Raw genomic sequence first — 15931 nt, 5'->3', positions numbered from 1 at the left:
AGTTGGGTAAGCCTGGTGGTGGGTATTAAAGAAGGCATGTATTGCATGGATCACTAGGTGAGGTGCATATATAATGAATTTTGGAACATGCACAAAAAAATTAAATTAAATTAAATTTTAAAAATATTCTAATGGATAAAACTCTCTAGTTAATGGCTAAAACAGTGATAACTGCTCATCCAACCTTATGCTGATTCCATATACAATTTTTGTTCACTCCATATGCATGAAATTTTACACCATCATCTGGATCTAAAATATATTCTATGTAGTTTATCTCTAAAAATGAAATATACCAAAGTGCTTTTTCAGATATTGTGATATAAATAGAGGGTGTCCATTGTCAATATTAAGGTGAAATGCCATTATACCACATTTGATATAGCCCAAATTTGGATACCAGTGCTGTCATTAGCTCTAGTCTATAGCATGTTGATGCAGATAATTTCATTAATTACGCAGTAATTCTACCCCCACATTTTTCACTTGTTTTAAATTCCATTTATAGTGTGTTAGTGGGATTTGCTGTTCTTAAAATTGCCTTGGAAGCAAGTGATAGCAGCTCAATGCAAGTTAAATGACATGAAGAAGGGATCTATTGAAATATCATGAACAACCTCAGAGCAGTCAGAGAGAAAAGCTATCATTCTCCCAGGAGCAAGCCATTAGTCAAAGATCTGAGTGCATGTAAATTATGAAAAATAACTTCCAGGAGAAACTGATTAGGAAGTGGGTAAAGAAGGATAGGGAGGAAGTTCATCAAAAGTGTGATTTCAGGTGAGGCCAGATTCATATTGGTTCTCCAGAGAACTCTGAAATATAAATTGTATTTCAGCATTTGTTTCTCATCTATGCAAAAAGTTGAGCTTTTATATCACTCCATTAATCAGGCATTAACTACAGCAGGCCTCATCAGCTTTAACTCTGTTTTCTTCAAGCTATCCAAGTTGTCAGGAGGCTCCTGAAGGCGAAGACAATTCTCTGAAGAAGACTACAGGTATAAGCAATTAGCAGCAAAACACAAGAAACTAAGTGATGAGCACCCAAAACTGGTGGGGGAGTGGGAAAGGATCTTAGGAGATGTTGGTGGAAACCAATAGTGTCTTTTGAAAAGACAAGTACAGCAGAGTCTAAAAAACAGCTAGGACTCACTGACTGAATATTTTGAGTATGTCCTTCATTTCCACTCTTTGTGCTAGATTTTTTTTCTTTTTTTTTAAGAATTTATTTATTTATTTGACAGAGAGAGATCACAAGTAGGCAGAGAGGCAAGCAGAGAGAGAGGAGGAAGCAGGTTCCCTGCTGAGCAGAGAGCCCAATGTGGGACTTGATCCCAGGACCCTGAGATCATGACATGAGCCGAAGGCAGAGGCTTAACCTACTGAGCCACCCATGCACCCTTGTGCTAGATTTCTTACTCTCTACTTGTAGAATACCTTTCTGCAACATGGCAAAAATTACTTCCAAATTTTATATATAGCAGGTTCAATTAATAAAAAGAGAAAAACTCTCTCTCAAAGCCAGAAATCTAAGGAAGGATAGATTGATCTTATTTTTCAAGTAGCCACATTTGACTCACTTTCTCCAAATGCAGGTCAAGGGGTGGGGGTGGTTTGTAAGAATATGCCAACTCCCTCCATGGTGATTAGAATATGGGCAGAGAGAGGTAGTTCCTGGAACAAAGGGTTAAACGTGGGAAGTTGGTCCTAGGGTTCTAAACTATACCATCAAGTATAAACTGTATAGGTTGATATGCTAAAGGGGACATTCCCCTACATAACTCTTTTTTGATACCTAAAGAGAGAAAGAGAGAAAACACAATTAAAAGTAACAATCAGAACTTCTCATTTTAAAAGTAATGGCATTGTAAATGTAAATAAAGGGAAAAGAAGGAAAAATCTGAATCTATATAATGCTCCAGGATAAGTAGGATAATTAAAGTTTTATTTCATAATAATGCTTCCACATATACGCATGCCCTGTAGGTATTAATATTTTCAAAAATTTCTCCTTATTCAGTTTTGAAATATTCTACTTTCTGGTGCATGAAATGGCTTGTTAAGTAATTATGCATGCCTGTTTGCATGCTTAATTATCAAGACAGATTTTTAAAAGGCTCATTTTTGGTTCATTCTCTCAGTGGAAAGCAATGATTCAAATTGCTTTTACTGTAAGGAAGTAATGAAATGTTACTTCCACTCTAGTGAAAATAACAGGTGTTTTCCAAAGGCATATCTATTTTTGTAATTGAAAGAATACTGTCACACTTTTTGTGATAACTGAAATTCCTCATAAAGTTTAAATATTTATAAAATTTGAAGGAGGGAACTATTGTAAACTTGTTTAGTTCATCCTCTTCTAAACAAAATTCATCACTTAAGCCATACCCAGGCAGTGACTGACAATTCAAATTGTCTTTTATAACTTAGATCAATTGCAAAATAGGAGCAAAATCAGAAATATATTTTGCAAAATGAAGAATGTTTTCATTATAATAATCTTCCCTATGGCACTTCAAAAAAGAAAACCAAGCATCTCAACACTTTAATATGAGGCATTACAAATAATAAATGACATGAAATCTCTAGTAGATTCTATTCTATATGAATATTATATGCAATGAATTAATAATGTATCACCTATATTCTATCATGTATTAAACAGAAGGAGGTAATTCTCTATAGATAAAAGCCTATCTAAGTTTGTGTTTTTGTATATTTTAGAAATTTGGTCAAGTGGCTCTTTTTATGATTATGCTTATTATAATTTGATTTATGTACTAAGTTTCCTCCTAAGACATGGTTATGTTTCAGTGTTTATAAAATGTAACTTTAAATATTTATAAGAGATAGGCTTAGAACCACAAACATGTCATCTTCAATATAACTAAAGTTCAGGAAAACAAATGACAAGAATCTAATTTCCATGAAAAGATGCAAATGGCAACCAATAGATTTTCTTTCAAATAAACATTATTTTTAGAAGTTTTAGAGAGAGAAAATGGCTACAGAGGTACTACAGAGTGTTTCCGTATATTCTGTACTCAGATTCCCTTATTATCGACATCTTACATTTGTATGGTATATTTGCTATAATTAATAAAACAATATTGATACATTATTATTAATTGAAGTTCATACTATATTCAGATTTTCTTAGTTTTTAAGCATGATCTCCTTTTTCTGTGCCAGGATACCATATTGAGTCTCATTGAGTCATTTAGGCTCTTAGAGGTGACAGTTTCCCAGATTTTCCTTTGTTTTGATAACTTTACAGTTTTGACAAAAACTGTAATGGTCTGTTATTTTGTATGATGTCATTCAAATGGTATGTATCTGATGTCTTCTCATTAGATGGGTATTCTGTGTTTTGGTGAAGAAGACTACAGAATGAGAGTGCCATTTTTATCACATCATATCGACGTGACATTAGGTCAATGTTAATCTTGATCCTAGGCAGTGTCTGTCAGGATTCTCCACCATAAAGTTGCTCTTAATCCCCTTTTCATGCCATGATTAGAAGGAAGTCACTATATGTAGCTCACACTTAGGGCATTAAGCTTCCTCTCCTTGAGAACAGAGTATCTATATACAGTATTTGAAATTCTTCTGCATACAATGTTTGTCTTTTTCACCATTTACTTATTCATGTAAATATTTACTTATATTAGTATGGACTTAGGGATATTTATTTTCTACTTTCAGTTGTAATTCAACACTGAATTATTTATTTTGTTGTTGAGATTGTTCTAATTGATTATCAGGAGCTCTTTAGTTGTAGTTGGTTCCTGTGTCCCTTGGTTGTTTTTCTTTTCTTTTTTTTTTTTTTTTAGCATTTTTGTTACTTTTAAGAAATTCCAGGCTCATATTCTATATTTCCTGTCCTACTGATAGTTGAAAAAGAAATATCTTGTTTGTAAACAAATATATCTAATTAGAACATATTTTTCTATTTGAAAGTTTTTTGTTTGTTTTTTCTCTTTCAGGTCAACTCCATGGATCAAGAAAGAATGAAAGAAATTACCAATTGAATAGCATTGAATACTGCATTTAAATAGATATTTTATGAGAATCATACAAGCAAGCCATGAAATCAACCACATCTCTGCAAGAGAAAATAGGAAAACCAGAAAGCTTCCCATTAGGTTGTTCTTCTTGGACAAAGTAGTCATTGTCTTTGTAAAAGCAACTTATAAAATAGCCCATGAAGGATACCAAACACATCCTGGGCACCACTCCTCAAATGTCTTAGCATTAATTTAAATTTTTGCCATTACCACTGAAATCTTCACCAGGAAGTCTTTGAGATCCTAGAGCCCCTGATCTTGGAAACTGGAGACATAGTCTTGATCTTTTATCATTTCTGCTGCTAACACCTTCTTTCCCAAACACTTTTATTTGCCCAAATTTCCCCCACCACTTCCCTGAGGTTCCAGAGAGCAATAGCACCACCACCACCAACAACAGTAATAGCTCAAGTTCCCTAAGAACTTTCTATGTGATTATTCTATGTTAAGCAGTTTATGTATATTGTCTAATTTAACATTTCCAACAACAGTATGAGATAAGCATATTTTAGAATTCCAACTTGAGTAATATTCTTAAAAACTGCAAGACCAAGAAGTGGTAAATGCACTTCTCTTGATAATCATATTATATTGCCTCTCATGGGGATCCAAATCAGAGATCTAGATTGGTTTTAAGGTGGTTGGCAGGTTTGGTTAGGGAAGAAAAAGTGTAATAATATTATTATATTCAAAGATTAGCAGCTATATTTGGAGATAGAAAATTCTGTTTGTTTTCATTTGTATCTGCTTGCTTTGTATTAGCATAAAATTAACATATGTGTAGACATAATATTATTTCTAAAAAACTGTATTCCAAATAACTAAATATCTGTTTTCTGAGGAAAAAATTACTTTAATGATAGAAGAACAGATGGTACACAGGTTTTGAGTTACATACAAAGAGCTGAATTCAAATTCTGATTCTGTTGCTTGCTAGTTTTGGAATCTTGGACATACTACCTGAATTTTCTCAGCCTCAGTTTCTCATTGAGACACAAGAAGAGTTATATCTTGTTAAAGGATATGGTAATTCTTACATGAGATAAGTATGTCCAAGTTCTGATGTTTCTTTTCCTGTAATTCTAGTCCAAAAATCTACTGAAGAGCATCACTAAAAACATGCTCAGAGATTTTCAGATTAATATGATTTCATCTCTTTCATCTAGTTATTGTTCATTTCTCTGTCATCTATATCAAAAAGTTTTTAAATACAACTTCATTACATGCCTTTTGATAAATTGTTACCATCATTACCTTAAAGTTTTTCCAAATAGTATTCTTTTCTCGGACCATAGTGCTAACTTTCAATTCTGTGGATTACAAGTCCATATTTTCTCTCAGACTTACCTTCATTTCTTCCTCAAATACCTATAACTTACTATTATATTACAATATAGGCTTATCTCAAAAAACAAGAAAACTCTCAAATACATGACCTAAACTTAAACATAAAAGAGCTAGAAAAAGGAGCAGCAGATAAATCCTAAATCCACCAGAAGAAGGGAAATAATAAAGATTAGAGCACAAATAAATAATATAGAAACAAACAAAAATAGTAGAACAGATCAATGAAACTAGAAGCTAGGTTTTTGCAAGAATAAATAAAATTGATAAGCCCCTAGTCAGACTTATCAAAATGAAAAGAGAAAGGATCCAAATAAGTAATATCATGAATGAAAATGGAGAAATCACAACAAACACCACAGAAATGCAAACAATTATGAGAATATTATGAAAAATTGTATGCCAACAAATTGGGCAACCTTGAAGAAATGAATAAATTCTTATAAACATATAAACTACCAAATGTAAAACAGGAAGAAATAGACAATTTGAACAGACCCATAACCAGCAAAGAAATTAAATCAGTAATCAAAAATCTCTTAGCAAATGAAAGTCCAGAGCCAGATGTTTTCCCAGGGCCATTCTACCACACAGTTAAAGAAAAGTTAATATCTATTCTTCTCAATCTGTTCCAAATAAAATAGAAATGGAAGGAAAACTTTTAGACTCATTCTATGAGGCCAGAATTACCTGAATTCCAAAACCAAAGACCCCACTGAAAAGGAGAACTACAGGCCAATATCCCTGATGAACATGGATGCAAAAATTCTCAAAAAAAAAAAAAAAATACTAGCAAACTGAATCCAACAATACATTAAAAGAATTATTTACCATGATCAAGTGGGATTCCAGGGCTGCAAGTGCGGTTCAATATTTGCAAATCAATCAGTGTGATACAGCGCACTAATAAAAGAAAGGATAAGAACAATATGATCCTCTCAATAGATGCAGAAAAAGCTTTTGACAAGATACAGCATCCATTCTTAGTAAGAAGCCCTCTACAATCCCAACCCTCGGGGAGGGTGAGTTCTGTGAAGTGTGTAAACCTGGTGATTCACAGACCTGTACCCCTGGGGATAAAAATATATGTTTATAAAAAATAAAAAATTAATTAAAAAAGAAAAAGAAGCCCTCTACAAAGTAGGGATAGAGGGAACATATCTCAACATCATAATGGTCATATATGAAAGACCCACAGCTTATATCATCCTCAATCAGGAAAAACAGAGCTTTTCCTCTATGGTCAGGAATAAGACAAAGATATTCATTCTCACCATTACTATTTAACATAGTACTGGAAGTCTTAGCTTTAGCAGTTGGTTATCAAAATAAGTAAATGGCATCCAACTTGGCAAGGAAGAAGTCAAACTTTCACTATTTTCAGACAACATGATACTCTATATAGAAAACCTGAAAGACTCCACCAAGAAATTGTTAGAACGAATACATGAATTCAGGGAAGTGACAGGATAGAAGGATATAGAATCAACGTACAGATATCTGTTGCATTTCTGTATTCCAATAAGGAAACACTAGGAAAAAAATAAAGAATTTGATTCCATTTACAACTGCACCAAAACCAATAATGTACCTAGGAATAAACCTAACAAAAGAGGTAAAATATCTGTACTCTGAAAAGTAAAGACATTTATGAAAGAAATTGAAGAGGACACAAAGAAATGAAAAACATTGCATGCTCATGTATTAGAAAAACAAACATTGTTAAAATGTCAATACTATCCAAAGCAATCTACACACTTAATGCAATCCCTATCAAAATGCCACCAACATCATTCAAAGAGCTAGAAAAAATAATCCTAAAATTTGTATAGAACCACAATATAACCTGAATAGCCAAAGCAATACTGAAAAATAAAAGCAAAGCTGTAAAATTTCAGACTTTAAGTTATATTATAACACTGTAGTTATCAAGATAATATGCTACCAGTATAAAAACAGACAAATAGGTTAATGGAACAGAATAGAAAACCCAGAAAGAAACCAAGAACTATATGGTCAATTAATTTTTGACAAAGCAGGAAAGAATCTCCAATGGTAAAAAGACAATCTTTTAAACAAATGGCATTGGGAAAACTGGACAACAATATGCAGAAGAATGAAACTGGACTACTTCCTCACATTGTACACAAAAATAAATTCAAAATGAATGAAAGACCTAAATGTGAGATAGGAAACAATCAAAATTCCAAAGGAGAACATAGGTGGCAACCTCTTTGACCTCAACAATGGCAACTTCTTACTAGACATATCTCTGAAGGCAAGGGAAACAACAACAGCAAAAAAGAATTATTGGGACTTCATCAAGATAAAAGTTTCTGCACAGCAAAGGAAACAATCAACAAATCTATAAGGCAGCCTATGGGATGGGAGAAGATATTTACAAATGACTATCTGATAAAGAGGTAGAATCAAAAATATATAAAGAACTGGGTGCCTGGGGGGCTCAGTGGGTTAAAGCCTCTGCCTTCAGCTCGGGTCACGATCCCAGCATCCTGGGATCAAGCCCTGCATCAGGGAGACTCTCTGTCTACTTGTGATCTCTGTCTGTCAAATAAATAAATAAATAAATAAATAAATGTTATACATATAACATTTTATTTATTTATAAAACTTATCAAAGTCAACACCCAAAATATAAGTAATCCAACTAATAAATGAGTGGAAGAGATGAATAGACATTTTTTTCCCAAAGAAGATGTATAGATGCCTAACAGACATAGGAGAAGATGCTCAAAATCATGCATCATCAGGGACATACAAATCAAAAACACAATGAGATACCACCTCACACTTGTCAGAATATCTAAAATTAACACAGGAAACAACAGATCTTGGTGAGGATTCAGAGAAAGAGAAACCCTTTTATATTATTTGTAGGAATTCAAAGTGGTGAAGCCCCTCTGGAAAACAGTATAGAGTTTTTTCAAAAAATTAAAAATTTATGTTTATGTTATGACCCAGCAACTTCACCACTAGATATTTACCCAAAGATACAGTATTTCTGTATCATTTAGCTCAACAGCATCGTTTAAAGAAGGGATAGGAAAACTATGGACTCTGGAGCATATCTGGTCCATAATCCATTTCTGTAAATTATTGGAACAACACCCTAATCATGTGTTTTCTTTTTTTTTAGTTTGTATTTTAGTTTCAAATTTTTTAATTTAAATTCTTTTTAGTTAACATATAGTCTAATATTGACTTAAGTAGTAGTATTTAGTGATTCATAACTTAAATATCATACCCAGTGCTCATCATGTGTGCCCTCTTTTAATGCCTATTACCCATTTAGCCCATCTCGCACCCACCTCTATTACCCTCAGTTTGTTCTCAATCAATGAGTCTCTTATGGTTTGTTTCCCTCTCTCTTTTTCTTCCTTCCCATTAGTTCATCTGTTTTATTTCTTAAATTCTACATTTAAGTGAGTGAAATCATATAGTATTTGTCTTTCTCTGACTGACTTATTTCACTTGTCATAATATATTCTAGCATCATCCACGTGGTTGCCAATAGCAAGATTTCATTCTTTTTGATGGTTAAGTTATATTCCATGGTGGTGGTGGTGGTGGTGTGCGTGTGTGTGTGTGTGTGTGTGATTATCCATTCATTTGGCTCTTTCCATTGTTTGACTCTTTCCATTGTTTGACTATTGTTGATAATACTGGTGCAGACATCAGAGTATATGGGCCCTTTTGAATCTTCTTTAAATGATGCAGTTGAGCTAAATGATTTTTAACATTCCATTTTACAACATATCGTCTCTTTTTAAAAATATAAATAATGGCTGCATAGTATTCATATATATATATATATATATATCACATCTTCTTTATCCATTCATCTGTTGATGGACATCTAGGTTCTTTCTATAGTTTGGCTATCATAGACATTGATGCTATAAACATTTGGGTGCACGTGCCCCTTTGGATCACTATGTTTGTATCTTTAGTATAAATACCCATTAGTACAATTGCTTCTCATAGGGTAGCTCTATTTTCAACTTTTTGAGGAACCTCCATTCTGTTTTCCAGAGTGGTTGCACCAGCTTGCATTCCCACCAACAGTGTAGGAGGGTTCCCCTTTCTCCGCATCCTCGCCAGCATCTGTCATTCCCTGACTTGTTAATTTTAGCCATTCTGACTGGTGTGAAGTGGTATCTCATTGTGGTTTTGATTTGTATTTCTCTGATGCCAAGTGATGTGGAACTGGAAAAGGAAAACTATCATATGATCTCACTGATATGAGGAAGTGGAGATGCAACCTGAAGGGCTTGGGGGATAGGAAAAAAATAAATGAAACAAAATGGGATCAGGAGGGAGACAAACCATAAGAGACTCTTAATCTCATAAAACAAACTGAGGGTTGCTGGGGAGAGGGGTGTTGGGAAAGGGTGGTGGGGTTATGGACATTGGGGAGGGTATGTGCTATGGTGAGTGCTGTGAAGTGTGTAAACCTGGCAATTCACAAACCTGTACCCCTGGGGATAAAAATATATTATATGTTTATAAAAATAAAAAAATCATAAAAAATAAATAAATGTCTGACATATTACATAACAGAATGGGTATAAAAATTTCTAAAGTGTCTAAAAATGGCTCCACAGAAGAATGGTTAAAAGTAAGTTCCCTGGAGCCAGAACTGCCTGGCTTCAAATCCTAGATCTTCTATTTATGGATTGTATAATCTTTAGAAAGTAATTTACCTCTGTCTACACAGTTTTCTCAAACATTAGTAGGGAATGGTGGTGATTTTAAAACAAGTCTGTAAGTTCCTTGACATTCTTCCATTGAGAAGTGTGGTCCATGTCTCTTCCCCTTGAATCTAAACTGCCCTTCAGAATTCACTTGTAACTAATAAAATGTAGCAGACATGATCCTTAGCCAAGACTGAGTTAGAAAAGACATTTGAGACTCCACCTGGTTTCTCTGTTTGCTCTGACAGAATCCAGTTCATGTGTAGAAAGCACAGATATTCTGGAATCTGCATATATTCATTCAGTCAACAGCTCCAGCTAATCTCCCAGCACATGACCAGCATCAGCTTGCCATTCATGTTGGAAATCCTGTCAGCTCAGGCATCAGATAACTGTAGCCCTAGCTGTTACCCCACTATACCTGCATGAAGGATCTTAAGCAAGAATTACCCAGGTGTGTACTTACCAATTCACAATCCAAAAAATTATGAACAAAATAAAACAATCATTACTTGACAACATTAAAGTTTGGAGAAATTTTGTATGCAACAGCAGAAACCAGAAAAGATGAGCAAAAGTAATATTTCTTCTTATGCTTGTTAGATAAATTAAATGATCTAATATGTATGAAAGTACTTAATACAATGCCTAACTACTGTAAAGAATAAGTGCCTGTATATTAAAAAATTATTATTATACTGTTAAATTTTAGCTTCCTAATAGAATGAAAGATAGTGAATTCTAAGAATAAAGTTTAAAAGAATAAATATTTCTACACTAATGAAGAAAATATATTAATATGCAATGGAATGACTTATGCATGAGGCACGGTGCCTAGGGTGCATGATTCTTCTAGGGACACAAAAATGTTTTAATTTTTACTTCTTTTAAAATCAGAAGGAAAAAATATCTAATAATAGTGAATGTAGGATAATCGACAAAGTCTGGATAATAGTCCTCCTTATTATAATACAGTCATAACATATTGCCCTGGGTGTTGTATATAAGTGATGAGTAACTGAATTCTACTCATGAAAGTGATATTGCACTGTAGTTAACTAAAATTTAAATTTAAAAGAATTTTAAATAACAAATTTTTTTATAGAGAAAGGACCCAAAAAATGCAAGAGACCCTAGACTTCACGAGAATCATAGTATGTCTCCAAATATGCATAGAGGCAATAGAGTCCCCTTTTAGAGCTTCTAAACCTAGTGTTATTCTGAAACTATTCCTTATGAACTTGTGATTTTTAAAAACTCTTCATATTTGGATAATTGTTCAGTTCCTCATTAAGATAACCCTTTGTGACATAATTAATATGTACAAGATAAACTGGAGTTTTTATTGGTTAAAATTCAAATGCTAGTGAAGTGAAAAAAAAGTAAGAAAGGACCTCAGGAGAAACATTAGGGTGAATAATATATGACTGTTAAAAAGATGTCATACTTCTTGGTATTTCATTCTAAGTCTACTCTTAATTTTGTGCTTAAGGCCTCTAAACCTTCAAATCTCTAAATTAAACTCTAAATAGATTAATTTCTAAAATTATAAAGGAGAATAATCCCTAAGAACTGTTAGAATTTTATATCTTGGCTCAAGGTCATAAGGACTTAGGATATTTCAAATTTTGAAAATATCATTAATTTGTTCTGTGAAAGACAAGCTCTAGAGAACGAAAGGATAAACCACAGACTTCTCTTGCAAAAGACAATATTTGTAAAAGACACATCTGATAAATACTGTTATTCAAAATATACAAGGAACTCTAAAAACCCAATAGTAAGAAAATGAACAACCCAATTTAAAAATGGTTCCAGCACCTTAACAGACACTTTATCTATGAAATATACATATGGAAAGTTAGCATATGAAAAGATGTTCAACATCCTATATCATCAAAGAAATGCAAATTAAAACAAGAGTGAACACTGCATATCTGGATCAGTGACACACCAAATGCTAACAAGAATGCAGCATAGCAGGAACTCTCTCATTCATTGCTGGTGTGTATGTAAACTGGTAGAGCCATTTTAAAGAATTTTTTTTAAAGATTTTATTTATTTATTTGACAGACAGAGTCACAAGTAGGCAGAGAGGCGGGTGGGGGTTGGGGGGAAGTAGGATCCCCGCTGAACAAAGAGCCTGATGTGGGGCTTGATCCCAGGACCCTGAGGTCATGACCTGAGCTGAAGGCAAAGGCTTTAGCCCACTGAGCCACCCAGGTGCCCCTGGTAGAGCCATTTTAGATAACAGTTTGGTAATTTCTTATAAAACAAAACATAGTCTTACCATATGATCTAGCAGTCGTGCTCCTTGGTATTTACCCAAAGGAGTTGAAAAGTTAAGTCCACACAAAAGCTTGCACATGAATCTTTATAGCAGCTTTATTCATAATTATCAAAACCTGGAAGCAACCATGATGTCCTTCAGGAGGTGAATTGATAAATAAACTGTGGTACATCCAGACAATAAAGTATTATTAAGTGCTTAAAAATGATATGTAGCCATGATAAGACATGGATGATATATAAGTACATGTTACTAAGTGAAAGCCAATCTGAAAAGGTTACGTACTGCATGGTTCCAACTATATGACATTCCAGAGAAGGTGAAACTATAGAGAAAATAAGAAGATAAGTGGTTGTTAGGGATGGAGGGTGAGAGAAGATGACTAGGCAGAGCACAGAATTTTTAAGGCATTGAAAATACTCTATGATATTTTAATGATGGACATATGTCCTTAGACATTTCTCCAAACCCATAAAATGTACAGCATTAAAGTAAACCCTAATGTAAACTGTGGACATTGAGTGATTTTACAAGGTCAGTTGTAACAAATGTAACACTTGGATGAGGGATGTGGATAATGGGGGAGGTTATGCATGTGTAAGAGCAGGGATATATATTTTTCTCAAATTTTTTGTGACCATTATAAAGCCTTAATTTTTAAATTTAAATTCAAGTTAGTTAGCATATAGCATAGTATTGGTTTCAGGAGTAGAATTTAGTTATTCATCACTTACATATAACACCCATTGCTCATCACAAGTGCCTTCCTTAATGTCCATCATCCATTTAGTCCACACCTTGCCCACCTCTCTTCCAGCAACCCTCATTTTGTTCTCATTAGTCAAAAATCTCTTATAATTTACTTCCCTCTCTGTTTTTTCCCTATTTTGTTTTTCCTTCCCTTCCTCTGTGTTCATCTGTTTTCTTAAATTCCACATTTGAGTGAAATCATACATTATTTGTTTTTCTCTTAAAAAAAAAAAAAGCTTTTAAAAGGGCAAATATATTAACAATTATTGGTATGTTTAGCCTGTAATTTACATAGAAGTTTATCTCTCTCTCATTTTGTCGACATTATGTTTCAACCACATGTAGAGAATATTGTTAAATTGAAAGTGGGATCTATGATTCCTTTAGCAAAAGTTAACAATCATTTTCTATTATTCTGAGTTTATCTTTAATTAGTTAAAAAAAAAAGGTAATTATGAACCCTGAAAGCAGTCAACACATCCATGTCTTAAGCACTGATAATAATGAGAGAATACCTAGAAAAAGTTTTTTTTCAGCAAATTTTATTTCTAAATCAAGTCATTTCTGCTACTTTATGTAATGTTGACCAAAGTAACAGTTATCTGATAAGTCCAAAAGTGAATCCCGACTTAGCTCCTCCAGAAATAAACTAGTGTGCTCTAGCTAAGCCTCCTGGATTATTATTAAAAAAAAAAAAAAATCTCCACACATAAGGTACTTCAACTACTGCTGTAAAAAAATATTGAAAGTAGTCCTTGCAATGTGGGGCTTATAAACTAGTTCATGAAGAAGAAATCTGCATATGATATGGTAACATGTGCTTGAAGTTCACTAGACTGAAAAAAAAAGAATCAAATTCTGACTCCAATTCTATAACTTAATAGTTGAAGAATTGTTATCAAATATTTTCTCTTCCTGAGATTCACTTTCTTCTTCTGCTAGAATGAAATAATTAAGCCTGCCCCATCTGCTACAACATGTGTTTATGAGGGGAAAGAGTGTGGATATTACACATGAAACATTTAAATGGTAATGTAAGAGAGTGGTTTGTTAATTGTAGTAATAATAGCAGTAGTGTTAATGGCAAGAAATAAGGTGTAAATATCAGACCAACAGCATGTTATAGAAATTTAGATTTAGAAAGAAACCTTCACAGGTATGTCTTTAAAGCTAATTCAAAAGCTAATTCAAAAGCTAACTCACTAGCAAGCACTGCAAACGGAAAGCATTTTGGTCCCAGGAATGTGAAAATCAATATGATTTTCTGTATTTAAAAAGGTTTGTTCAAAAAGGAACCTATATATAAACATAAGATCCTATAAAAACTTCAATGAAGACCATAAATTTCCAGATAATTATATTTCATAACTTAATAATATTCACAAATTAGGGGAGAAGCCCATAGTGTTTAATCCTGTTGTTTACAGATATTGAAAATTTTGTCATTTCACACAAGAAAGAAAATTTTATTATCTCAATGGAAGAAACATCATTACCTCAAAACAAAGAATGACATTTGCCATGATAAAACATGTTCAATTTAGTAACTTTACATATACTCAGCCATTGATTTTATTCATTCTCATTTCACCATGGAATTGTCAAAACCTAATGCATAGGAAAACACAGCTCTTGAAGTGAATTTTGGAAAAATCAAAATAATTTACATAGTAAGATTATAAAAAGAGGTGTAGTAAATTTATTTAATAAATTTAACATATGTGTATTTTAGGAATACACATGTTACACTTCTCTTGTCAGAAAAGTTACTCACAAACTGAATCCTGAAGTATGAAATATAATAGAAGATGAAGCAAAATAGAAAAATATAAATTTATAGTAGGCATTAAGAGTTTGGCTCTTTTGTCAGGAATTAGATTAAACACTGACTCTAATTTTTAAGTTTGGACAAGTCATTCAACCTTTTAAACACAAATTTGTTTATCTGTAAAATGGAATTTTTACTTTTTAAGATAAAGAAAGAGCACATTTGTACTCCAGTTGGAAAGGGGCAAAGGGGGAGAGAAAATCTTAGACAGGTTCCATACCCAGGATGGATCCCAAAACAGGGCTGGATCTCATAACACTGTGATTATGACCCATGCTGGAATCAAGAGTCAAATGTTTAACCAACAGAGTCACTCAGGTGCTACTGTGAAATGGAATTTTAAAATATAAATTTCTTTCTTTTTTTCTTTTCAAATATTTTATTTATTTATTTGACAGAGAGAGACACAGCAAAAGAGGAAACAACAGCAGGAAGCATAGGAGAGGGAGAAGAAAGCTTCCTGCTGAGCAGGGAGCCTGATGTGGGGTTCGATCTCGGGACCCTGGGATCATGACCTGAGCCAAAGGCAGATGCTTAACAACTGAGCCACCCAAGTGCCCCCAATAAATTTCTAAGATTACTTACATTATTGTGATTACATAAGAAAATTCATGCCAAAAAAAGAGAAAATTCATGTGAAACCTTAGCATACTTAGCAAATACTAAGTGCTTAACTAAACATTATTAATAACTCTTTTTTTACCATTACTTTTAGTATTATTACTATTATTATTTTATATAGTTAGAGTGAAAAATTCAGCAAGGTATATGAAAGGTGGAGTGAGTGATAGGTACTTTCTAGAATATAGAACATATTTTATATCCTGAAGGAACTTTAGGAGATTCAATCCGTATTTTGTTCATAGAAGACTTTTATTGATATTACCACAGAGGGTATATCGGGTACAGGAATTGAAACACAAATATTAATTTGGCTC

The sequence above is a fragment of the Mustela erminea genome, chromosome 9 (assembly GCF_009829155.1).
Source record: "Mustela erminea isolate mMusErm1 chromosome 9, mMusErm1.Pri, whole genome shotgun sequence".
Lineage (NCBI taxonomy): Eukaryota > Metazoa > Chordata > Mammalia > Carnivora > Mustelidae > Mustela > Mustela erminea.
Note: the sequence above shows the minus strand (reverse complement) of the source record.